This window comes from Solenopsis invicta, chromosome 6, assembly GCF_016802725.1.
Source record: "Solenopsis invicta isolate M01_SB chromosome 6, UNIL_Sinv_3.0, whole genome shotgun sequence".
NCBI lineage: Eukaryota > Metazoa > Arthropoda > Insecta > Hymenoptera > Formicidae > Solenopsis > Solenopsis invicta.
Window position 1 is genome coordinate 22997206 of NC_052669.1, and position 27329 is coordinate 23024534.

General features: G+C 35.1%; 1 protein-coding gene across 6 annotated transcripts in view; it reads left to right on the forward strand.

Moving 5' to 3' along the window:
* LOC105202522 (slo-interacting protein 1) overlaps nt 1-27329 on the forward strand; it is a 205665-nt gene that overhangs the window by 70871 nt on the left and 107465 nt on the right. Inside the window, exon 1 of one of the 6 annotated variants that reach the window (XM_026135842.2) lies at nt 18238-18256. The exons of the other annotated variants lie outside the window; for them this stretch is intronic. The gene's annotated coding sequence lies outside the window, so the exon portion shown is untranslated. Of the gene's footprint in view, nt 1-18237; nt 18257-27329 lie in introns of those variants that run through there. 6 annotated transcript variants of the gene reach the window in all.

The window sequence follows — 27329 nt, forward strand, 5'->3', positions numbered from 1 at the left end:
CCCTTAATTAAATGCTTCTCGTTGCCCATTGGCCCTATCATCAATAATTTTAGTACACCGTAGACCGAATGCTAATTCCATTACGTTAGTCCCCGCCGTCCGTCAACTTTCTTACGCGTACTTTTTAATTAACGCGCTTAAAGTAAAGAAAAAGTTAACAATTCACGTACTAAGAAAAATTGATGTTCTAAGAGCGTCTATAATTGAATGTTGGAATAATTATTCTTAAGGGCGTCACTTTTATGATATTTATTATTGTCAGTAATAATAACATAGTAGACATCTGTACCTTGGTGCTACAAGGGCCAATGTTCGAATTTTCAAATTGTCTAAAATTTAAAATTTATTTTTTATATTTTTAAAACAGCAAGGAAATTTGTACGTGATTTGTGTTCTTTATGTTTTAGTTATTAATGTAATGTTGTTTACTGATGTTTTAACAGTGTTAAGTTTTATTTCAAGTTTTGTCTATGTGCACATTGGCCGTTTTTGCACAAAGATTGAAAGGAGATTGACCTCTATACAATTATTATTTTTTCGAAATGTATTCATAGAAGGACATTGGCCCTTTTTGCAATAATAATGGCTCTCATTTAGAGTTTATTAATGTATATAACTCGAATCTGGCAATTTTGGACATTGGCCCTTTTAGCATCAAGGTACAGATATATTACACTAACGAAAAGATTTATAATTACATAATTTAAATATAATTGGAGCCAAAAGTAATTATAATTTATAATAATTTTTATTTTTATTACTACTAAATATATAGTAGTAATAAAAATGGAGCTTCTAACTATAATTATTTAAACATTCAATTATAGTCACAAGTAGTAAATACTTTTTTCTCTTAATGTTGATGCACCGATAAACAATATAGATAATCGAGTTGCAAGAAAGCTAAATTCACCCTCCGCGAATCGAATTTCGAGGATGCCGGTTATCATTTAACCAGGATACATAAAACGTGTTGGCAGGCAAGTGCCCATGCCTGTACGAGCAATGAAAGTGAAGAGCACCGCGAGAAAATGCAATTTCAGCGACAGGGGTCTGCATTAAAAAGAGTATTTAGCTGCCATGCCGCGGGAATTTCCTCGCGTCGTCGTAGTCGGAACGACGTTAATGGAGTCCGTGCACTTCACAGTTTCCGCGGGTACGTACCCGAAACTCGAGCTAGGGGATATATGCTTGGAAAGTTTGTCGCTTTAAATAGTCCGGCATTGACTCGCGTGTCCCTTCGAAGAAAGTGGTCCTCGACCGCACTTGTATCTTTTCGCGACGGCGCGCGGCAGCGGTCGCGGCCGCCAAGTTTTCCGCGCGGGAACGGTGTAATTCCCGAGGGATTTTTCGTAATTGAAAAACTTTCCAACAGCCTCGCTAATCCTTTGAACCGGACGTTAGAGTCCGTGAGCCCACCCCACACCCCTCCTTCTTTCTCTCTCTCTCTCTCACTCACTCACTCACTCACTCTCTCTCTCCTACCCCTCTCTCTCTTTTCTTCCCCTCTCCCAATTCTTTTAAAAAAACTTTACGCGGGTTTGCTCAACCGTTTGCCACTCGTGTGAGAAAATACGCGTTACCAGAGATACAGACATGCAATGCATTTATGTCATATTTTGAGAGAATATCTGCATGTCGTTTGCCGGTACGTATGTGTTAAGAAAAAATTATTGAATAATATTTAATAATATAATTGTATTATGATATTAATAATATAGTAATACAAAACAATTATAAGTGGATGTGGTAATTGATTGAAGAAACGCGTGAGAGTGCCAGTTTCGATTAAAGCACATCTTAGTGCCTAATAATAATTTTTGCATGAATTTTACAATTATCAATTCATAATATATAATAATATAAATATAATAATAATGTTTATTACATTATTAATGTAATAAATATTATTATTAATGTAAAGATACAATTTTCAAGAATTATGTTAATACGCCGCACGAATTATACCAACACTCTTTTTATAAAAACCTGCAGCTTTTATATTACATTATTAATGTAATAAATATTATTACTATATTGATATTACTGTTATATATTATGAACTGATAATTGTAAAATTTATGCAAAAATTATTATTGGGCACTAAGATGTGCTTTAACCGAAAATGGCACTTTCTTCGCATTTCTTCAATTGACATCCACTTACAATCGTATTACTATATTATTAATATTGTAATACAATTATATTATTAAATATTATTTAATAATATTCTCTTAACATATACGTACCAGCAAATATTCTTTCAAAATATGACGAGAAGTATTAAATAAATAATATTTAAGATAACAGCTAATGTTGGCTTATTTAAAAAACTCTATTTAATTGAATAAATTTATTGTAATTTTAGTAATTACAATATACAATATTGTAGTTATATTATTAATTGTCAATTAAAAATAAAAGTTAATTCAAGATAAAAAGTGCATAGCAACGAAGAGCCTGCAAATAAAGTAATGGGAATGACGCGAAATGCCTTCATGATCAAGTACGATAACTACTTACAAGTTTTTCGATAAATTTCACGGTAATGACCGAGGTTTGTAATTAAACGTCAGTTGTAACTGCCTTCGGGAATAATAGTGAATTAATAACATACTTACGTGTTATACTCGCTGCGGCTATAAAACATAAGTATTATTATTCCAAGTTACCAAAGACAGTATAAAGGGGACATTAAGAGGTTTCCGTGAGGTGTAAATGGTCTGTCCGACGGCTGTTGCTCCTCGATGCAATAAATTTCTTACGTTTGTCGTTAATGGTCCGCGACGCGCTGATGGACCCCCCGCTTAGAGAATTTTACAGTCCATATAGGTCATTCAGGCGAACGGCAGCTGACTCTATAAAAACTTTATTATTATTACGAGATATCAGAGATTATTCACTCATCATGTAATATAAAAGCTGCAGGTTTTTATAAAAAAATTGTTGGTATAATTCGTGCAGCGCATTAATCTAATTCTTGAAAATTGCATCTCTACATGCAAAAAGAAATGATATATTAACAGCATCAGTTAACAGTAATTAATTGGAAATAATCTTATTAATTCAATGCTAATGAAACAAAGAACATTTTATTAGAATAAAGCATGACGTATTTGTTTTATTAACATTATTATTAAATTAATAAGATAATTTTTTTCAGTTAGTTTTTTCAGTTGCCATTTTTTGGCTAATGCTGTACAATATTACTTTTTTCCATTATACCTACTATACGTATATCAGAGAAGACATCATATCTAAAAAAATAGTTATCTCATTTTTTATTTGGATGCAAAGTACGGCAACTTGGTGTTTAAAGTTTTAATAGCTTTAGATTGTTTTAGAACAGAGAAAAATTAATTGAAACAAATTGTCATTATTATATAGATAAAACATTATGATCTATAAAGAATTCGTATTCCTAAAGAATCCTATGTTTTTTATATTTTTTTATATTTTATCGTATATGTGATTTTTCCTATTTATAAGCATACCATAGCATCGATGAGTTGGAAGTCTCGTCGTGAATGTTGTATGGGTTATGATTAAGATGAATAAGCTCGAGTGTCGACGCTTCGCAGAAGGATAGAAAGGGAGTTGCAATCAACGGCACTAATCAGAGCGAGGCCAGAGATTAATAATCTCAGCGTGGAGGTCTCCGAGGAAGTAAAATGAGTCTTATATATTGGACAATTCGGGATCAAACTTTGGCATGAAGTGAAAATAATTGGAGGAGAAAAAAGTCATGAGACAGCCATTGTATGTACAAATATCGAATTCACGTGCTATATTTGCATGCAATTTTGTCAATTACGTGGGAAAAGAAACATAACAGAATTATAAAATTATTATTCAGATTGCAATTTAGGTAAAAGAATAATGTTTTCTCGGGTGACAGAATTATTTGATGAAAAACACAAACATTTGTGTTTGTTTACTTACAAAACATTTATTTCAAAATTTCCAAAAGTGAAATTGTGAGCTGGTAAAGAGAGTTTTCCTGATTATTCCGTGCGAAATTTATTTTCGCGATTAAATGATGATTCTTCTTTCGATAATCGTCCGAGTTAAACGCCGTTCTGTATTTCTCCAATTAATTAATATTGCGGCTGTGCTGATTATTTTGGAACTTAAACTCTGCTTAATCATCATTAACACCTCCATAGCGGAGTGGCGCACGAACAATCTCCGGAACAAAAACTTAAACATGGTAGTCGCAGCATGATGGGGGTTTTGTCGCTTCACGACGTAACCATCAGGTGGATAACAACGATAAGCTCGGCAAGAAATTAGTAAATTACAGTCGCGAGTCGTGGGATGGAGTGTCCCGGGAGTACCGGGAGTTACGTCTTTATTTAATAAGACGGAAGTCGCGAGTCTTCTGTTTCTAAATAAAAAACCAAATAAAAATAATATTTCATGAAAAGGGGAAAAATTTAATAAATTATTTAAAAAATTTTTCCTCGTTTTGCGAATATTCATTAAAAAATTTTTTTGAAATCTGCGTTTCTTTTGGTTTTGAGTAAATAAAATGAATTAAATAAAATTTTGATACTGATGATGTAGATTTTGTGATCAATATTTGCGGTTAATGTCTTTGTATTTTGTCATATTATTATTATTGCATTTCGTTAATTATTTGGTCGTATGATATCGAGATACAATCTATTATAAATATTATAATTTTATATATTATATACAAATTATGAATAAAAAGATTGCTTTAGGCTATATAATTTTATATAGAAAAAAATATCGTTGCAATAGTTTTATTTTATTAATATCAATGAAAACAATACATTATTTTAGAGAAAAATGTTATAGAAATATTTTTTTTCTTTATATAAATTTATTTTATGAAATTTTATAAACCTCATAAAGTTTTATACAATAAAAAAGAATTAGTTTTTTGTTCGCTACGTTTTAATCGTGATAGATATTTCTCTCGATATTTAGAAATATCGAAGATTCAACGCTCCTGATAGCTCCTTGAGAGCTTGTTAACCACTTGACAATTCTAAACTACCAAGTTTCTCTCAGTTTGGAGGTAACGAAATATGTTACCTCTATTATAGGCTCATATCGTGTTAGGCATGCAATTTAACACGTATCACGAAATCACATTAATTGCGGCGTTCGAAGCGTCTGAAAATTCCTTTCCAACTACAGGGACTAAATTTGCGTGCCTCCCTATGCGATTATCATTCTCGTCCGTCACACTTTCGTTATATCGTCGCGGGCATACAGCAGGGAGATAAATTTCACGCCGTTATTAAGGGACACCCTCGAGACTAGAGTGTCTCATGGCTTCGCATCTGGCAAGGATAATGTTTCTCATCGACCCTTCCTACCGTAAGAGCTCCCTTTTGTAAAAAAAGACATATTTGATGTTGCAACACGCTGATGCAAATTTGTATGGTGCAGAATACAAATACGCAGTTGTGTTTTTGAAAGATGTGTTTTGAAAAAAATTATGTTATAATAAATTGAAAATGATTGTTACAAAAGAAGTTGTCGCAAAGGGAAGTGATTGTTACACAAAGCATTTTAAAAAATATCTTTTATCAAAAGTTTATCTTGGAAAATTTCACTTCTATTTTACGAATATCAAAGTGTTACAAAAATTTTGTTTTTAAATTGTTTAGTTATACCTATATTTGGATTTAACTTGATTTTGTTTTAATAAAAAAATTTGTTTATTAAGATAATTATATGACATATAATTATCTTTCTTTCTTGTAATTTTGAAAGTAAAAACATAAATATTTTATGTCACGTGAAATAGCTATAAAAGTATTACCATTTATTTTTAGTACTTTTTTAAATTTAAAACAGAAAGTAATTTTATTTGTTTTTCAAGATCGTATCGTAGGAAATAATAACCAAAAAGCTCAAATAATAATTTAATGTATTTGAAATATATATGTTGTGTTCAGATATTTAAAACTTTTGCTTTCTTAATTAGAGAATTTTCAATTTTTTTTTTTACTTCAGAGTTTTTGAGTAGAGACAATTTGAGAAACTACTTTATTGTTTTACCATAAATCTTGTGGGATTTATTTAATTTTATTCGCGCGTTATCGTCAGTGAATTCTGCAATTGAATTGCGCAATGCTGTAGTTGCACGATATATATTGTATAATCGCGTCGCGCTCTTCGCTTCGAAATTGTCCCACTGTGTAAGTATTAAGCATATTTATTAACTCGACGTTTGCACGAGGAAAACCCGAGGAGCGTTTCATGACTCGAGCGACGCGTATTCCCTTGTATCACGTGGCCACGCGGAAATTCCATTAACCGCCAGGGCAAACTCGGCAAATTCGTCGCGACGATCCCCTAACTTTGCCATCATCACCAATCGACATGCAGCTAACCTAATCGAGACCGCCGCTTTAAGTTTCCCCCGACCGAGGAAGGATTCAACGAAGCGTCCAAAGTCAATTAAGAAATTGATAAAGCAACTTTGTCGCATGGAGCACTACGCGAAAAATTCTTCTCTCTTGCGTTGACCGCGACGCAAGAGCGATGTATCTATTAAGTTGATAGCGCGATATTGCGATGATTCTGATATCGATTTAATGTCTCTATATTTTGTTATTTATTATCGCGGGGCTCCATCAGTCGATGACAACGTCGCTCGCGTCGCGCGCGTCGAGACGCCTTTCGGGCGAGCGGAAGTTATGGGATAGCGAGGCGATTCACAAGGATCTCTCCTCGTCGTTGAGGAAGCTGTGTGCTGCAATACTGACGCCGAGGAGACTCCGCTATCTCGCGTTTAAGCGTGCCCGCGTCTGAAATCGCATTAACCGGCTGCAGAACTCCGTAAATTCGTCGGGTCGGTGTCCCGACGCGACGCGTCGCAACGAGCTCGGTTCCCCGACCCGGTCGACCGTCCCGATTCTCAACTCTCTCTCCAACTTGGCAGCGTGTCTGCGCACCGCATAGCTGGCTCTCGCCGGAACTTGATGCTCCGGCAAGCCGACAAGAATACGACGGCGACGGCGACGGTGGCGTCGATATGCGCCACTGATACGGCCTTAATTACGCCTGCGCCCGCGCGTCCGCCCCGCGCCCGCCTTTCCGATCGCTTTGCGCGTCGCATTTATCATTCAACTAATCAGCGTCGGCATAATAATTACGCGTAATATTGCTATTAGAGAGAATGAGAGAGAAAGAAAGTACGCCGGGTGATTAATAGGAGATCATCAATTACGAAATTAGGTGTACTTGTAGTAGAAAACATTTTCTATTTATGTTGAAATCGATCTTTGTTGCTACAAAATTTTCATGTTGAATTTTTAACATATCTGTAATAACCCATAACGATCACCAAGGGTTCAAAAGACCTCACGCTAACTTTAAAGGTGACTACCATTCAAAATCGAACATCTTTTATGAAACTAATTTTTATCTGAAAGTGTACTATTTGGAGAATACAGCCCTAAATTTTTGTTGAATTATCTCGAAAATTCAAAATTTTATGAATATTTTTGTAAAAAAATCAAATTTTGCAGTTTTTTAATTTGAATTTTTTCATTATATTAAATTGTAATTTAAAAAAAATTATTGGGGGATAAAAAACAGACCTCAAGGTATGTCCAGTAAAATGTTTGCGATGAAATATCAAAAAGCTGACAAGTGGCAACTGATTTTGTGCAGGAGGTCCAGTGGAGCCCAGTGTGACTGTTATGTTATTATTTGGAAGTGTAACTCCTTTACGGGTTAATTTAACACAATGTGTTATTTGAATATTTTGTGTTAAATTAATGTTCAACACTTTTCAATCTTTAAATAATTTATGAATAAATGAACAAATAACACATATATAACGTAGTCGTGAAACATATATTTTAAGATAAATAAACATAATGTTTTAGGTCACTATATTAATTTTACTGAAAAGTATGCTTTCACAATTTGTTTTCAAATTACGTTAATTACGCGACACATTTTTTGTTGTTAATTTTTTTCCATAATATTTTTTTTATTTTCTGACATATTCATCCAATATTGAATCAACATAAAAATTTGAATAGACCATTTACAACACACGTTACTTTAATGATAAAATAATTTTTTCATGCCGACCTTTGCAATCATTAGTAAGTTCATTTAGAAAAGTTGTTTGAGAGAGAATCTTCCAGGTTTAATTACTTAAAATCTTTGAAATTTTAATGTGAAAGACCACATGCTTAAGGCGCCATTTAAATTTTTATTGAAGGAGCCTTCTTTCATGAAGACAAAATCATAAAAGACACCAACCATCGAATTCCAACTTTCTTTAGACACTTCTTACTGCATCAGTCGTTAAAAAAAAGAAAAGAAGAAAAGAAAAAAGATCGAGTTTCCAAGTTCCAGGCGAGTTGAAAACAATTCTCAGTAGTACTTTTGCTCGCAAAGTTTTTATGTATTATCCCGAAGGAAACGGCACTTCGTCGACATTTTTGAGGTACGGCCGACGGAGTATACGGCATCGGTGAATTTTCTGGTTACGTCTCGGTGAGCATCGGTGCGACAACAAGACGTTTAACGGGCTGTCCTGAGAACAGCGGGGAGGAAGCGCCTTCGAGAAAAAAGAATCTCGTTCCTCGAGATTGAACGGAAATTATAGCGGGAGGGAAGAGGCCGACGACATGGAAAAGTCGTCGAGATTTTCTTCGTCATCGACACCACAATCGTCGCTTTTGTTCTTAGTTACACTTCATTAAAATCCCAAGTATGCGATCGAATAATGAAAAATAGCAAAAAATAGTAAGCAATCAGGAAATTGTGCATCATCATTTTACTTAATGATTTAAAGGGCATTAGCAAGCTCTTAAAGTACTTAATTGTTAATTACGCTCAGAATTTATTATAATTAGATATTTTTTGCATAATATGTTTTAATCGATGAAACTTTATAAAATCACAAATAATTTTAAAATCGCTTCTTAGCAAAGGCAAGGCATCACGCAAGTGAACAAAAGTTCTCGTTCTGCAGAAAATCCAGCCGCTTCTTTCGCGTTGGATTCTCAGGCTGAGGAGCAACCGAGGCAAGGCACAACTTGCAAGTCATTGTACTTATAACCCGATCGCCTATTAAAGATACTTCGGTAATTAACGTAATTATCTTGACGATCCTCTTCCTCTTTCAGCGTTCCATTCGACCGAACCAGACGATGGAACCACTCGAGGTATTAAGCTGAACCTCTCGGTTCTTCCTTTTGCCTCTTCCTTTTCCTCCTCGCGAATTCGCCTCTATTGTTGAGCGTGTATTTTATTTCCTAACAATTTCTAGCGCGGTCCATTGATTTCCGTCAAAAATTATGCTCCTGCGATATCCAATTCACCACTGTTAATCATCGCTATTGCCCGTTAGGTTATTCTTTAAACGGATGGTAGATCTGGGAGAGATTTTTGTAAGTGATTTTCATGAAATATCTCACAGTTTATATAAACAAATAAATTTATTTATTTAACAGTTTAATTTATTAAATAAACAATTGTTATTTATAATTTTTTGCAAAATTATAAATAAATTATTTACAAAGTAATTTTTTTACAATTTTAATTGCTACAATATTACAATCAACTCAATTCTATAATTCTATAAGTCTTTTTTTAATTCTACAGTTGAGGTGAAATTTTCAGCAGTGTTAATTTCTTGCATAGATATGTATCTTTTAAATTATCGATTTGTGTAACGTATTAGTTTCCATTTGTATTTTTCGCGAACTACTACGCAAATCGCTTCATATTCTTTTTACGAGCACCCAGTCATTTCCACGGTTGTTAAGTGTTCATAAAAGGATGATCTAGCGAACTCTTCCGGCTTTAACTCAAGTGGATCTCGACGCTACATGGTGTCTCGTTTTTCATAAAAGCATTCAGAAGCTCATTATGAATCACGCTTTTAATGCTGAACTTAAATTTGAATGATGTATCATGGTATAAATGTTATCTTAATAAATCAACAGTCGTTCATTTTTCTTAAAAATTTAAATGTAACTTAAATTTTTTTATTACATAAATAAATTGTAAAAATTTATAAAAATAATATTTTTGTTAATAATAATGTATAAATAATAGTATTTATTTACGTTTAACTTGTGATTTTGGACACAGGTAATCCTGAATAATAGCTTTTAAGAGAGAGAGAGTTAGATTAGAGTGAAAAACTGTCATTTTTCGAACAAAAGCTTTACAATCAACGGGAAATGTAGATACTCTGCAGTCAGCTTTTGTTGAAAAAAATGGCACCTTTCCGCTTGAAACGGATCTGGAAAAAACTGTTCATATTGCCCATGTTCCAAATTGCCCTTTTTATTCTTATTTAAGAACGCTCACATACAAAGTATAAAAGAAATCTTCTATTCTTTACATCGATCGTAAAATTTCTACGGCGGTCCTAAAATCGCGCTATTTCTTTCGACAGTATAAAGAAATGTTCCCTAAGTTCGTCAGTATGTGTCGTTTCGATCTTTACCGAATCTTTTCTCGATACCCGAGGTCTGCATAGTCGCGCTTTTTGCGCAGTTTGCGCCAACAGCCCCGGACTGTCGTAAACTTTCGAGAAAGTCGTCGACCTCGGGGGAGTCGTTGTTTATCCACTTTTCGCAAGGCTGTCTTTGGTTGGTGTCGCGCGTCGAGCAGCCCGAATTGATCGACCTCGTGCTTAGAGGACTAATACTAAGGGCTGTGGAAGTCTAAGTGACAAAGAGGAAGAGTAATCCCATTAGTCATCTGTCTAATAATAATAATAATAATAATAATAATAATTATTATTATTATTAGACATTTAATTGATTATTGTTATTGTTAGATAACAGCCAACTTCTAACTGTACCTTGTGCATGAATGCATGGTGATTATAGATTTTTGTAACATGAGTGTTTTTATTGGAATCGATTTAAAATATATCTCTGTAGTATTCGTTAGCATGTGCTAGATAAATGTTCTGATAAAATTGGATGATTGAATGAAACAATGAGATTGAAATACAACACGCGTTTATATTCATCAATAAGTGTTAGGAAGTATTTATATGGTGAAAACAAGAGATTTATTAGATTTTTTAGAAAGAAATAATTTTTCTAAATTGGAAAATTTCAAGATTGGAAACGTTACTTTATGGAAGAAACTTCGTAATAAAGTCGATAATCTAGAATTTGTTTTAAAGAATAAAATCTCAACTTTAATGTTAACAATATAATTGCTATTCTCAAAAATAATTTATTACTTATTTAGTGAAAAGGAATTAATTCTAACTTTGTTACAAGTAACAAATTATTATTTAATAATAATAAAATAACAATGAAATGCGCGCAGTAAAAATGAGAATCGCTCAATTCTCTCTTTAATTTAATTAAACATTCCAATCTTTCCAAAGAGAATCCATGTCCAATTAAATTGCTCTTCTTTCCATTAGGATTATCATTTTCCTAAATCCTCCAGTATTTATCTTTTCAGTGTCGATAAAAATTTCACAAGCAGCGCCAATCGTTTGCTGCTTTTATCTGCCTGTCTCTATGAGGAGAAAATCGTTGCTACAGGATGTCACTTCGCGCTTGATCGCGGCGACGATATGCGCTGCGTTCCGCAATCAAGTGTCTCCGGGCGAAACTGGGTCGATCTCACTGGTGCATCCGATTTAAACCCCCTAGCGACGTTAAGTGCGTATCGTGCTTGTTTTGCGTCAAGGGTGTCGAGAGCGCAGCGTTGTCTCGTTCAAGGATGTGCCAGCAATCGCTCTCTACGATCTCTCTCTCTCTCTCTCTCTCTCTCTCTCTGGCTATCATGCTACCGATTTACGACCAGGAACTTCCCCGATTACCGACCATGCGGTGCTTCATCATTGCAAAGTGCGCTTTATCGCCTACTTGTCTTCCGTACAATTTGATAAATATTTTAAAGCAGACTCGCGTTTCTAACTGAAATGTATCGTTTGAACCGTAGCGCGAGAGAAAAGTTATTTCTTTATCGTTTGTTTCAAGCGAAACCGGATTATTTTAGCGACATGGAAGTAGTACTGCAGTTAGAAAATGTGTTGTAACAATTAACAAATTTGAAATTTAAAACTAAATAAAAATTAAATCAGGATTATTTGAGAAACGTATTTTATTAAGTTATGTACAGAAAAAAAAATTCAAGTCATAGAGATATTACTTGTTGAAATATCGTGTATTAAAGAAACACTAGAGATTTTTATATTGAAATTAAAATGTGTTGGCTGCCCATTTTTCCTTTGCGATAACTATGCCTCTTTCGCGGTTATTATATTTACTTATAAGGAACACTTTTATGTTATGAACCCCGGTATTAACATTTATGATGTCGTCAGTCATCCCGCAAGCCTGTTCTGGTCTGCGCGTCTCGAAATCCCATTAAACCAAGGCTCGTTCTTAATTTGGTTTCTGTCGTGATCCGCTGCACAAAGGAGTTCGACGTAAATTCGATGGCGGTGTAACTTCGGAAGAGGCTGGTTCAAAAGGGAGTCGAGCTGAAGGATGCGACTGTCGTTGTCTCTGTCTCTCGCAGTATCAACAGCGTTTCCCCGGAGCTTACACGTCAAAGGCGCGCCTCCTATCGTCATAATGAATATTGAATTATAAAATCATCGATGTAGTTCTGCTACAAAATGGCAATTACAAAATTAAATTTTCAATTTTTAATTCAATTTTCTATTTTATTTAATTTTAACATTGAGTTCTTTCTAGCGTGATATGCCGATACATGTACTTGAAGATACGGCGGGTCAATGACCTCAGCTTTACGATAATGTGTTTACACAGAAATAATTTTTGACATAAAATGTCGATATCTTTGACAAGACATTGTGAAGTGGCATTTTATAAATCAAAATAAAGTTTTTTTTTTACAAACAAGTTATTATAAATTAGTCTTCTAAAAGTTGGAATACAAGCTTTTTGTGAATGTATTGTAGTTATTTTTCAGTTTATATTTATTTGATAATATACGAGTATACATAACTTAAAAAATAAAGTTTTTCAATTTTTATGTTTTGTATGATTAAAATTTTATAACAATTATTTTTATGCTATTTAGTGTAATGGTTGATTGTAGAGGAATATAAGTATCATTTAGTCAATTGAATTCTCATTAGAATTCTCTTTTCATTGCAAATAACTCAACAATGACAAATTTTGAGTTATGTCATTGTTGTAGCAAATGAGCGATATGTTTTGCTTAATTAGCCAAATCTGAAATTTATTTCTCTAAATAAATCGATAATATATTATAGAGGCAAAGATTACAAATTATACCAATTATCAAATTGTGCTATATTAGACGCTTAAAATTACCTAGAGGGAATATAATTCAATAAAATGCATAGATTATGAAGTACCGCTTTGATAATATATAATATTCCCAGGTTATCTCTCGAAGATGTAAGCTTCGCGGCATCCGCGATGTGTAAAGTCGCTCAAAGTAGCACTTTTGCGCATCTTCCGGAAAGCAGGTGTAAGGTGGCGTAAAAGGACGAGCAGACGGATCGAATGGAAGTCGATCGATCAACCGTCTTTCTCTCACATTCTCTGGTTTATGTATGGAACCGACGAGTTCCGGTGGCATCGCGGTGGGTGGTGCGCCGAGGAAATCGTGGATAACGGGGTTGGTTTCCGCGGTAGATGGAAAAAGAGAGAGAGAAGGGGGGGAAAAAGGAAGTGGCAAAGAAACCTTTCTCCTCCTTCTCCTTCTCTTTCTCCGAAGAAGATCGTTGCGGATGGGACCGATCGTAAATTATTCCGCGCGTTTAGAGGGTTAAGCGAGTCGCGCACTCCTTTTAGTTGTTCTCATCCCTCCACTATTCCGCCTTGTGCGACGCGCGATCTTCTACCCCTTGACGACGACACGACGACGACGACGACGACGAAATGCGAACGGAAAGGAGTGGAAATCTATGGGTGCCATTAACATGGTTTTCTTTCTCTCTCTCTCTCTATTTCTCTTTGCTTTTCTCGCTGCTTCGTATCGTTCTGCATCCGCCATAATTTTGAAGCACGTGTTGCTGCCTCTTTTCGCATCCACTTTATTAAAATAGTAAATCGGTCACAAGTGATTGCAATATTGCCTCTTGCTTTTCACTCGAAATGCTTCGAAATTTTTCGCGTATCGAAAATAGACGCAGAAAGTGCACGCTTCCTTTTAGAATTGAGTGAAATAAGATTGAAATTTTAAATCATTTTTATATACGATTTTGGTCCAACAGTTTGGTCTACTGATTGTAAAGAGAAAAAAGTACAATATTATTATCTTTACTTAGTGTATTGAATTTTTGAAAAAACTTTTTTTGTAGAAAATTTAAGTAAAAATTTTTGAGTTATGTTGTTGCAGCAAATGTACGATATATTATATATTATTAGCATAACAATTGGAACATTCAGTTGATACCAGGTTTTGATGTCATCGGATATTCTTATAAAAAAAAGACTTATGAGAACAAAAGCAAGTCTTTTCTCGTCTGCAGTTTTTAAGTCAATTAGTAGAGTTCCTTAACTCTTTTCTTAATAAGACATAATTATTGGAAAAAATGAAAATTTATTATACAGAATTTAAATAGAAAAATTAGTTATCAAAATGTGTAATCTCGAAAATTAAGAATTGTGAGAAATAATATATACGCATAGAATGCCCGTTGCGTAAAAGAAAACGTAGCATAAGAAAGTCGTGATTAAATTGTGATAGTCAATGATTAAATATTCCGTATATATTTCGAAACAGATATTTCAAAGAGAATAGGTAAATAGGGAATTAGTGATTCACCGGTACCCCGCGCGCGAGATAATTTTCCTATCGTCGAGTCTCCTCATTTTCATTATGAATGCGAGAACGTGCGCCGATCTTATCAGCACGCCAGAAGCCGTGACGTATACATTTGTTCTCTCCTCGTCGCCTCGCAGATGCAACACGAATTTTATTGTTTCTCGACCACGCATGTTTATTACGATGCGTCGCTCGTCTCGATGCGTCTAAATGCGCGTCGTCGCCGCCGTCACGACGTTGCATCACGCATATTTTATGACGGATCTGATCGTAAGCTATCCGCATGGTTCACTTAAAAAGAAGAAAAAAGAAATTCTTGTGGGATGTGCAAACTCCGACTCCCTTGACTGAGCAACGAAGACTCGTATTTCACTTTTTCTTTTTTTTTTACATGAAGCTATGTCGGGTAGTTTTCGCTTGAATTGAATTGAGAAAGCACTTTCTCCGTGGGACTCAATATATTGGATAAAATACTTTGGAGGCTTGAGATGACGATACAAAAAAAAAAAAAAAATATGACGCGTGACAAACAATTTACATTTATTTCTTTGTTCGAAAATAAGTTTTGTTACTGTCAGTAAAAGTAATGTAGTTGGCAGAAGGGAAAATTACTGACATTCGTTTTTTTTACTAGTAAAACCAGTAAACTATCTAAATAATCCTATATGGTTCAAAATGTCAGAAAAATTAATTTCAAAATTGCGGACGTTTCAACGTTACCGCAATTTTGTAACATTGTAGAAATCTTTCGCAGTTTTCATGCAATCTTGAATACTTATTGTATAAAACATTGTTTTTTTTTTATTAAAAATATTATCTCATTACGAATCATTAAAAAATTATTTTATTTTTTTGCTTAATAAAAAATTTCATTATTTGTTTATTGTCACACGTATACTCCTTTTTTTTATTTATTTTTATATATTTTGCTCTTCTTCCTTTCTTGTTTTCAGGTTTCTTACATTATTTTAAATTCCTTCCTTCCTCTTTTTTTTCGTCTCTTCATCTCACTTTTCTTATTATAAACTCCTTTCTTCCTTCTTCCGATATGTCTTTCCTCAACGCTTTTATTTATCTAGCTGTATAGTAATAATTAGCGATTGCATATTTATAATATTTATTTAAAAAGAAAAGAGAAAATAATGTTGTATTAAGTAAATCTTTATTTTATATCAAAATATTTTTTTCGTTATTTCACTCTTGTCTTTTTTTATTTAATTCATGATACCAGCATAATATAATATGTAAGTATATCTACACAATCGCATATTATGTGTAATCTTTAGTGAAAGTAAAAAAGAATGTTTGATTAAATAAATCTATGTATTTTGATATCAGAATATTGCAATATCACAAAATATCCATTGATTATTAAAAAATTCTTTCAACATACTGCTCATGTTTGCACTATACTTTGTCTCTTCTATTTTTTATTTTGAATTTTTTCCCCTCTTTTTTCCTTTCTTCTTTTCATCTTTTTTTTCCGTATTTTAAAATTTCTTTTTCCTCCTTTTTTCCATTATTTTATTTCTATTTTTTATATCGAACGTTTTATTATATCTACCCGTCTATTACATGTGATTTTTATTGAAAGACAAAAAGAAAATAATGTTTTATTAAATAAATATTTATTTTTATATCAAAATTTCAAATATTACATCTAATCCAGCGATTATTAAAAATGTTTTATTTTTTTTTATATTATTTGTTCTCTTTCATTTTCTTTTTGATAATACTGAAGAATATGGGCTACTTCACCGATTTGATTGAAACTTTGCAATATTGTGTATTTTTGCGCGTAGAACACGAATACGTAAGTAGAATTCATCGCTCTGCTCTGTGAAGCGAGATATTAATTGCTAAAGTTGACTACTAATTAAGTTAGGATATCTGTCATATCGAGGACATGTAGCGACTTGAGCATGCGCTGTGGCCACATACATACACGAAAGGTGCGTGAATTTAAAACGAATATATAATACATTAATTAATGATTTGTGATTTGACAAATTGGATTTAACAATTATGCGCGACGAACACCTAGATGCGATGCATATGTCTGGAACGCCTAATCACTTTAGGGAAAGCATTAATGACTGCTTGTGTAATGCAGTGTGATGCAAGTAGGTCTCCCTAAAAGTGATCAAGAGACGCGGTAGTCTCGCATCAAGCAAACGCACATGCGCGCAACGAGAGAGCGAGCTCCGCTCCGCGTTACAAACCCGACCCGTGCACGTGCACGCGATCGGTTGTTGCCCTCAGGTCGTTGACCGCGCAAGGTCGCGTAAGACAGGCGCACGTGCGTGCCGTCTGGGTCGCTTCCCCCACCCTGCGTAAGTTAGATGCCGCGACAGTCAGCGACGGTCGCCGAACGTAGGCGCCACCGTTCACTTTTGTGATTCTACACTACTGCCACTGCTGGTGCTGCGGTCAGCTCGGTCAGCTGTTGCCGCCATGTTTTCTATTACTTCGCCGGTCCGGTGATCGGACGCTACGCGATTCGATTTCGCGGTCGAATTATGCGGAAACACGATGATCGAGTGCCGAATACAATGGTGCACAGTATCGTTGTGACACCGTGAGTGACTGTGGCGTGTCTAGAAGTGATCGTATTCCTTTGTGAAGCGCAGTATCATGTGCCTGTCGTGAGTGTCGTGTCGCTTAATGTTTTCCCGCGCGCGTATTCCCTCGAATACTTCGAAAGGATGCTTTATCCTTGCAATAGAGTCATTGTTTCGTTTATGTCCATTGTGTTCAGGTAAATATTCATTCAAACGGCTCTCGCCGCTGTCTCGGGCTATGTCGCAACGCATCACGTAACGTTCGCATCGCTCACTCTCTTATGTACCGAGAGACTCTCCTTGTCGCACTTTCTATTTTTGATCCGCTAATCGGATGCTCCGTATTTTTCGCGTTTTTCAAATGTAAATTGTGAACAGATACAATCTTTAAAGTGACAAATGTAGAAGCGATCGTCTTAAGTCACAAGTCAACGTGATGCGTTGTAACATGCTCCTTTATGCGTTCTATTAGTACCTGTTGCGTCGCGATAATTTACATTCTTGCGCGTGCTTCGCGTTTTACTCGCGTTCGTGATACATTATCGACGTAATGACAGAACTGTCGAAAAAATTATTGGGTGGTCTGATTAATGTGCGGTTCGAGGACAACAGCAAAACGAAACGTCAACAGAATCAGCGGTTCAGCGAAATGACGGTATTCGTAGAGCAGTTTGAGAGGGTGAGTATATTATTTTATTAACGTATCTTTTTACATGCTTCCTGCGATCGTATTTTCATACTTGAGTAAAAATAATAAAAAGCATTTCTATATATCTACGTTTGATAAAATTTATAAAATATACAATATTTATATGCATTATTCTGTAACTAATTATTTCGAAAATTCTTTATGAATAATTCATTTTTATTATATTTTCAGAATCAACGGGAAAGGAAATGCAGCAGCAGCAGCAACAAGAGTAATAAGTGAAGTGAGTGAATTGATTGAACAATTTGTTTAAATAGAGTTAAGTAGAGTTGTTTAAAAATAAATTCGACTACTGCCAGTAAAAGTAATGCAATTGACAGAAGTGAAAGTTATTGACGTTTTATTTCTTCTATCAGTAAAATAGATGATATCGATATGATATGGTTTGAAATTTCAGAAAAATTATTTTCAGGTTAAAAATTGCGAATATTGTTATTACAAGCTTTCGATAATGTTAAAATGTTCGCAGTTTTAAACCTGAAAATATTTAGGACGTTTTCGACACTATTTGGGATCGTCTACTGGTTTTACTGATGGAAGAAATGTAACGCCAATAATTTTTACTTCTGCCAACTGCATTGTTTTTACTAGCAATAACCAAATCTATTTTTGAACAAACTGTGTACATGATATACATTTTATTGAATAATATTTAGACGTGAAATAAAACAAAAGTAAATGTAATATTTATTCTTGGTTAAAATACTGCACAGATTATTTTTTCCAAACTGCAATGCACTATATAGTCATAATATAATCAGGTTATATTACTAACTACTAAGAAACATTTAATTTATAATTACTCATTAATTTGATCCAAATATACAAAGTAATGAGGCAAAATAGTATCTGATAATTGATTGCGCCTACTGTACGTGTCTTTTTGACTTTTATGTTATCTCGTATAAAATGATGGTTTTGAAATAGAAAGAGAAAGAGAAAGCGTAGTATTTGCGTATCAATAGAACTTTCCACTTTTGAGATCTCTGCCTGAAATAAGTGCGAAACATGGACGGCAAATTGAACATCTATCATCAGAAAGAGTAACGATAAAATCACTGAGCAGAATATGTAAAGTGAAGCAAAAATTCAATATCTACCACAATTTAATCGCGAGTACTTTATATTACGTTTTCCGTATATTTAATAAAATTTCTGCACAATAAAAAAATTTCTTTTTAGAATTTATCTTCAAAATCACGGTAATCGTAGAATAAAATGGTGCTTTGAAGAATTTTGCTATAATTTTATTAAAATTAATAATATTTTACACTTTGGTCATTCATTGTGCCAGATATTAATAAATTAGAGAAAATTACATAAAATTCTTTTAAATACCATGTTATCCCACGACTCTCATGATTTTCAGAGTAAATGCCAAGAAACATTTCTCTCCGAGTTTCGTATATATATATTGTACGTGTATATGCAATATGTTTTGTCGCAATTCTTTAATTTCCATGATTACTCATTTTGACAACTGATTTCTCTATGACTGTTAAATGTTGCAAGTTAAATTTGAATTTTCTCTAGTAATTCTTATAATATCGCAAAAAGATCGAGCGGGAATTGATTGAGAAAGGACTCGCTTTCGTTTTCGTACGGATCTTCTCTTTACAAGAATACGTCTCGATGGCATTGAAATACGTTTTGATGGAATTTATAAACTTCCGGGACGCGGAGAGAATATTTTTCTCGATCGGTTGGCTATATCGAGCGAGAAACCGCGAGGAAAAATAGGGATATCAGGAGGCGCCGTAATGTTTTCCTTTCTCCGACCCGGGCATATCCGATGGAATATCGACAGATTCACGCGCGAATTCGTGAGACGAGCGAGCTGTTGAATACATCGAATGCAGAAGAACAGCTTGCAGATTTGAAAGGGGCGGAGGGGAGGAGGGGAGCAGGAGAGGGAGAAGAGAATACGGCTGTGCGATTTCGGATTGAGATTAAGATTGGATTTTGCGAGAAAATTCGACATTTCACAATCGTATATCTCGCTCGGGAGAGTCGATATCCCTAGTCTAGTAGAAATATCGCGAATCAGAACCGAAAGAAAATATATAGGAGAAAAATGGATTTTATTTTAGGCAGCGATTCCAATCTTGAATCTATCAAGATGCATTTCCATACAAAATAGGCATAATTATATACGGTGTTAGAAGAAAAAAAAGCTTCGACGGTTAGCCGTCGCGAAGTAAAATTAAGGAAAAATTTTTTTACGATTTTGTAAATTATTAAAGTTATCATCAAAAATTTTCTCTTTAAAATTGCGAAAATTTACCAGTGTGACACATTTTAACGAAACATCAAAAGTTTTTTACATTATTTACAATACATCTATTAATAATATTTTTTTAAAAAGTTACTACGAGATTAAGCGGATTTTTCTGTAATCGTATAATTTGATTGATTTTACTGAACATTTCTGACACTTCTGGCTAGAAAATGTAAGAGGGGAGAGAGAAAATTTTTGCCAAAAACGGATCTCTTTTTCTTCGTGCAATGGAAAATGCAGCCAGCATATCGTGTTACAATGAAACGAAGCACTCGAGTAGCAACTTGAGGAAGACTTGTTTTAAAAGTGTGTATCGTCGACTTGTTAAAGGAGCTCGCTAAGTCAATATAATTAACTTAAAAATTTGGCGAGTTTCTATAGTAAGCTGACAATAGATAAATATTTGAAATAAACTCGTAACGGTATTTTCCTTGTTCGTAAAAGCTCCACTAGTTTGTTTTACCTTCCCTCTGTATACGACATGAAAATATTTTGTTTACGATGACATAAAGTTTACCGCCTCGTCGTGAATACAAAGTGAAACTTACAAGCGGAACTGACGTTAATCTTTCGTGAGATGGAAAATCTTTTTGAGGTACATATGTGCGAAAACATACACTGTGTGTAAAATACTAATGTAAAATATTATGTTTATAAGAGAGATGAAAAACAAGATTTACTTTGTACGAATTACACTTTTCTTTTCTTTTTCCCAGAGATTAAAAATATATTAAACCTCTTTTAATTGTTTGTGTACGTCTACGTGTACGGAGTACTGAATTAGCGTATCTTCCTGGAAAGCAGAGGAAAACGTGCAAATAAATTTCCGGTGAAAGAGAATAAGTTCGCGAAATTTCGAAACCCGTCGCGCGTTTATCTCGCCATTTTTATAACTTGTCAAAATCTGGGATAGGTTCCAAATTTTATCGCGTTGATTTTAGCGCACCGATTCATCCATTCTACCCTGGCGTCGCGCGTCGAATTATGGTCGATCTTAATCCAAAGATCCGTAAGAGGCGACGAAGCGAGACGTCGACGGAATCGTACTTATGTTTCGATAAAGAGTCGAATTGATCGAATGTAAAGAAGCACGAGCGCGAATAATGCGGAATGGGTGGCGGAAAACATTAAGAGGGAGGGAACGGTGTAGTGGCGGATTTCACGCGGCCGATTTCAGAACGGACCCAGCCAGACGCATATAAATTGGCTACGCGGCGTGAATCCCTTTACATTTTAATCGAGACTGACGACAACGCCGATAGCCGCGCGTTGCCATATTATACCCCCGGTAATTTTTTCCTCTTTCATCACGCGCACGCACCCGCGCATTTCTTTCCACCCTTCCGTCTTTTCCCTACACGCGAAACGTGTATCTACCTATTTGCGACTGTAAACTCATCAGACGCTTGCACTTGAAATAATTTTATTTTTAGGATTGAAAATAAAGAAGAGATATGCCATTTTGAAGAATTTTGTCAAAGTGTCGACACCGACATGTATCCGCAACGCAAAGCGACGCGATCTCTCTTGATCATGAAGCGAATCCTACATTTTTTAACATTTTTTAATTCGTGACAACAAAGTTTTCTCTTAAGCGTGACACTTTTACTGTCTTTTTAATTCCGTTACAACTTTTTCCACCCTGTCAGCGCAAGATTGTATCTTGCTACGTATTTTTTTTTATCTCTCTTCACGACTGTGCGGCTTTTTTCTCGGCACTTTCATTCTCCTTTCAATTTTGCTCCACCTTTTTCTCTCTCTTCTCGCAATTATAAGATTTTTTCTCCCGGAAACTTGCTGCCACTTCTCTCTCTCTCTCTCTTTCTCTCTCTCTCTCTCTCTCTCTCTCTCTCTTTCTCCTGTGATTGCCGTATGTTTTTTTTTTCTTTCGACATGACACTTTTACTTTTTTTTCTCTTATCGGAAACGCGTCATCCACCGCGTGTCGTCCCTCTTAAAGATGCATTTCGCAATTCGCGGGTACCCGCATCATGGAAAGCGACACGATGACGAAGGAAAGAAGTTAAAATATGAACGCTCTCATAGGACGCGTGCGATACTCACAGATTTTTTTTCTATTTGTGAGATCCGTGTCTGACCTGCGAAAGGCAGGAGTCTAAGTGTTGCTGTCAAAATCCACTAGGGCGCCTCATGGAACTGACGGATTGAGCAAATGCGTGGCTTTTATCAAAGCAAACTGGTAAAAGACTGCTCGTAAATACTCGGAGTATTCCAATGAAAGGGTTAAACCCGCTGCATCCGATTACGTGCGCGCGCGTTCGAAATTGAGATTTGCGAATTGGGGGATTAGAATTGAGCCAATCGAGAACAAAGTAGATTAAATGCAAATTTATTTAAGCGAGTTGCAATTTTTATCCCTCAATTTACAATCATTAACGCGTAGTCTGATACGAGCTATAGAACACTTTGCTGAAGAATAAAGATCGTACAGAGAAACTCCATTTGAACAAACAGTGAGTCGACAAACGACGCGAATGCGTTTCCATTAAGCGTACCAAAGCTCAATCATGATCGAGATCCGCCGATGTAAACAGGCGAAACTATCTAGTCTCGCTCTTTCCGTGTCGCACGCGTTCGCCGTTTTTCACGGGGAGTTACGAACGATAAATGGATTTGCGATGACGATGAAAGAATGATCAGACGCGCGATCAAAAGCGACCGATAGGATAGAGGCGTCGCATCGCGCCGCGTCCCGCCGCGCGTAAAATAAACTACAGGAGGGAAAAGGGGAGGGAAAAAAATAAAAAGGAAATACACGCATTCGACAGACTCCGTTGAATAAACTCGACGACACGATCGGATTCGCGTTGCTTAACGAGTTCCGAACTGGTTTACACTGGTCATCCTCTTTTAACTCTTTCTCTCTCTCTCTCTCTCTCTCTCTCTCTTCGCGCGGGTAACACCAAAAGCACTGTGCTTTCGATTCGTCTTTCGTTCTTATCCACTTTGAACTCTTTTTTTTTGCCTTCCTAACGCCCCTCTTCCGTTTCATCTGCCATTTTTTTATCCACTTTTTTCACTTGATATGCCAAAGGTTTTTGACCCGCGATGTTCCTGCCATTATTCTCTCTTTCTCTTTTTCTTTCATTTCTTTTACTTTGACCGATATTTTTGACTGGTACATGTCTGGTTTTTTTTTTTTTTTTTTTTTATCGCGGCAACTCAACTATGGAAATTTTTCGACTGGCCTTTCGATCATTCGATCTGAATTTATACGGTAAAAAAAATGAAAGAGGAGAATTTATCATGAACATTCCATAGAGCGGTTGGCTCTCTTGACATATCACTTCCGTTTTTCAGTCTCAAGTTCTTTCACCAATAATGTGGTCCTCGATACAGACAGTAATAATCGATGTACTCGAACATGGCGTCAGAATATGAAATTGAAGGGGGGTTCAGTTATTAATTCAGAGGAGTCAGGTATCGAGATGCTGATAATCATTCACTACAAAATAAGATTATCGCATGTAATCTTTCAAGACTGTGGAAAGTTAAGTCAGGCGCGAATATTTGGCGAGCGGCATTTTGTACGGAACGTTGCTTTTTTGCAGTAGTATTGAATTCGAGCGGCAATAAGTAAAAAAAAAAGGAATCAATACTATTCCACAATATTTGATATTGTACAGTATTATTGATCGGCTGGGGACCGTTTAAGAATTTGCGATTCGTGAAAAAATGCGGTGAAACGAGAAAAACGAAGCGATGTAACGGGACGAGTTAATAACTGCAGCTTGGTTTCGGCGTAAACAAATGGATTTCCTGTCACGACTGGTATGGGAACTGCATACGCACTCGTAAAAATTGCCATGCCGATGTCGCACTGAAGGGCTACACGCTTGCTCCATTAATATTTTTTTCAATCAGACGTAAAAAGTGGTACTTACGCAGATGGATTGTCAACTATCATCAAAAGGCAAATTTTGTTCAAGTATAGACAGTGTATGAAACCAATAAAAATTGATTGAAGTTCAAAATATTACACGGTCGAAGATACGTTGATATTATTAAACAGTAACATTATCAATTATAAATTGGTATGGCGATGAATTTAATAATTAATTATAATCAGGAAGTTTATTGCATCAGGAATGTCATCAACGGATGCTATAATTGGAGAAAAACCAGCTCTTACAATATTTTATTACTCGCAGTTGCATTTTAAAGTTGAAATTGCATTTAACGTAGTAAAAAAATGGTTGCAATTTAATTATAATTTATAGTCATTTTCAGTGTCAACTGTATATTTACAGTTGTTCTGATCACACAAATTATAGCTATGAGATTTTTTCAGCGGAATTGAACATGGAGATTTAAATAGACGGTCTTTAAAATATCAAATAATAAAGGATTCGAATAGACAGCGTCGAGTTTTGAACTTTTCATCGATCGAAGCACCCCACTGTTCCTTCCCTACCTTCAGATCGTAACAAAATGCGGAGCGAAGCGCGAATCGCGTACGGCAAGTCGCGATTGATCTTGTATTAATAAAACGCGTTTCGGAATTGGCGCGATCGAAAACTATTATTGTACTGAATATTGAATTGTATATAATCTTATTTTGTCTCTATGTTTTCGAACGAAATGTTGCGCGCCGTTTTGAAAGACGTAGTTTCGAGAAAAACGCGTTCAAAGTTTGAAACGCGCTTGATTATCTACTGGACGCGCACATATGAACTTATCTGCAGGGTCGTTAACATGTCGATCTCCAATATGGGGACTTGAAATTTGAATTCTTGAAATGATTTGGTACATATATATGCAATAAAAAGAAATCGATTTTTACATGACCTTCCCCCCTTAACAAATCTCAGTTTCTCAGTTTAATTACATATAAATGAGCGCGTTTTAAAAAGAAGCACATATTTAATTGGAATGATGCAAAGAGGCGCGTGTTCGGCTGTAACGCGCGCTAATGTATGCACGGAAACCACGGGTTAATCACCTCGATTTCGGTATCTTAACCTTGACTCGCGTCGCGCAGTAAATCAGAGTGAAGTTGTCGAGACTCGAGACACGGTTGCCAACGGAACGCCTCGTCGCTTTGTGAAGACGCAGCGCAGTGAAACGGTCGCGTCGTCGCGATACGCGTTTATTCGGAAAATTCTTTTCGTATATTTCGATAAATGGTGCGCGTACATAAGATTGTGTATTCTCGTCGTGTGTGAGTGCCATGAGAAGCGGAGAAACCGCTGCGAAGAATTCTAAGAGGACCGTAGGGGTATGCATAACCTATCGTTCATTTGTTATTTATACTCGTGGAACTAATTGCCTGTGAGGAGCTTTCTACAATAAGCTATTAGTCAGTATCATAAGTCATGAGCCATAAAAATTAATCAATCACAGTCAAATGTGAAGAGAATATTCGACTGTGATTGATCAATTTTCATAACTTATGACTTATAATACTGACTAATAGCTTATTGTAGAAAGCTCATGATACATTTGCGTCGCGTGTTTCATTGATCTCGATTTACATCAGTGCTGTCCCAGATTTATAGTTTTGGGCATGAAATTGAAATGTGTCGATATTTATGCTTATTGCCATTTCTATTTATCATTTGACAATTTTTTCACAGTGCGACGCTCGATCGTCAAGGATGAGATTCATCTGTGATCGTTGAAAATATTTACGGATAACAGAAACAATATGTTGTGACCGTCATAAATAATAATTTGGATAACCAATAAAATTTTATTTAAATAAAATAACGTCTTTGTTAAAGCTCAGAATAGAAGGAAAATTACAGAAAGAAAAACAACAATTATTCCAGCAAATACCAAGTTACATGTAATATAAATGTTGTAATTTTTCACTCAACAATGTAACTGTTAATAACTCACTCATTATGTAACAATTACATTGTTGAGTGGGAAATTACAATTAACATTTGTATTACATGTAACTTTGTGTTTGCTGGGATCATTATTTAGTAATGATAAAGTCATTTTGGTGCTAGCTATATATTCACAGTTGTTTTAATCTTAATAAATTATAGTTATTAGTTATTATGTAAATTGTAAATGGTAAACAAATAGTAAAAAAAAATAGTTAAATTTACATTTGCAATTGCAATTGTGTTTACTATAAGAATATTTTTTTATTTTTACCATACGCATCTTGATATTTTACTACAATACATCAATATTTAAAACTTTTCCTAGTTGGTACAATCATACGTATAAAGTTATTACTAATATTATACGAATATTAATTAAAAAGGGATTCTTAATCATAAAATTATTTTACCAATTGTAGTCACGATAACTTAAAATGCAATGATAGGGTTCTCATTTTGCATGAGCAACCATTTCGAATCATTCTAATAATTTTTACAATTATTTAGTAATACATAAAATATTCTACCAGTTGTGCTTAATTACTCATTAATTAATTACATAATTACATATAGCGTAAAGTGTCACTCAAGTTTTTTGAACGGAAAATCGTCTCCACGAAAAAAGTAGCAAAGCTATTTATGTACTTCCCTCTCGTCTGTCTAAAAGGGAGGTAAAAAAAGGGAAGTAATTAATTGCTGCCTGCTTTCACTTCTCATCCCTCCATCTCCGTGCTCTTCGAGAAATCGGAGTGTAAAAAAGCTGAAAGATATGTCTCCAACATTTATCGCTTTTTGACTCCTTCATAATACAATAAGAAAAAAATCAACAGACGCTCTCTCGTTTTTCTCCTTACAACGCGTCTCATTTCTAATATTGTAGAAATTTACTGTGGCACGTGACGATTCGTACGGATGATTCCGCACGTACAGAATTCTCCCTACAAGAAATCTCGCTTGATCTTTTATCCAACGAGAACGCTACACGCACCCTTGATGAGTATGAGCAAACGAATCACGACGGCTGTCATCAACTTTACAGGGACGCGATCTTTCAGATTCAGCCAGCAATGCGTGTTTCTTGAACCGAGTAGCGACGATGAAATCCGTTCTTGAGAAAGACATCATTAATATACGCTTAAACTTGATCATAACAGAGAAAA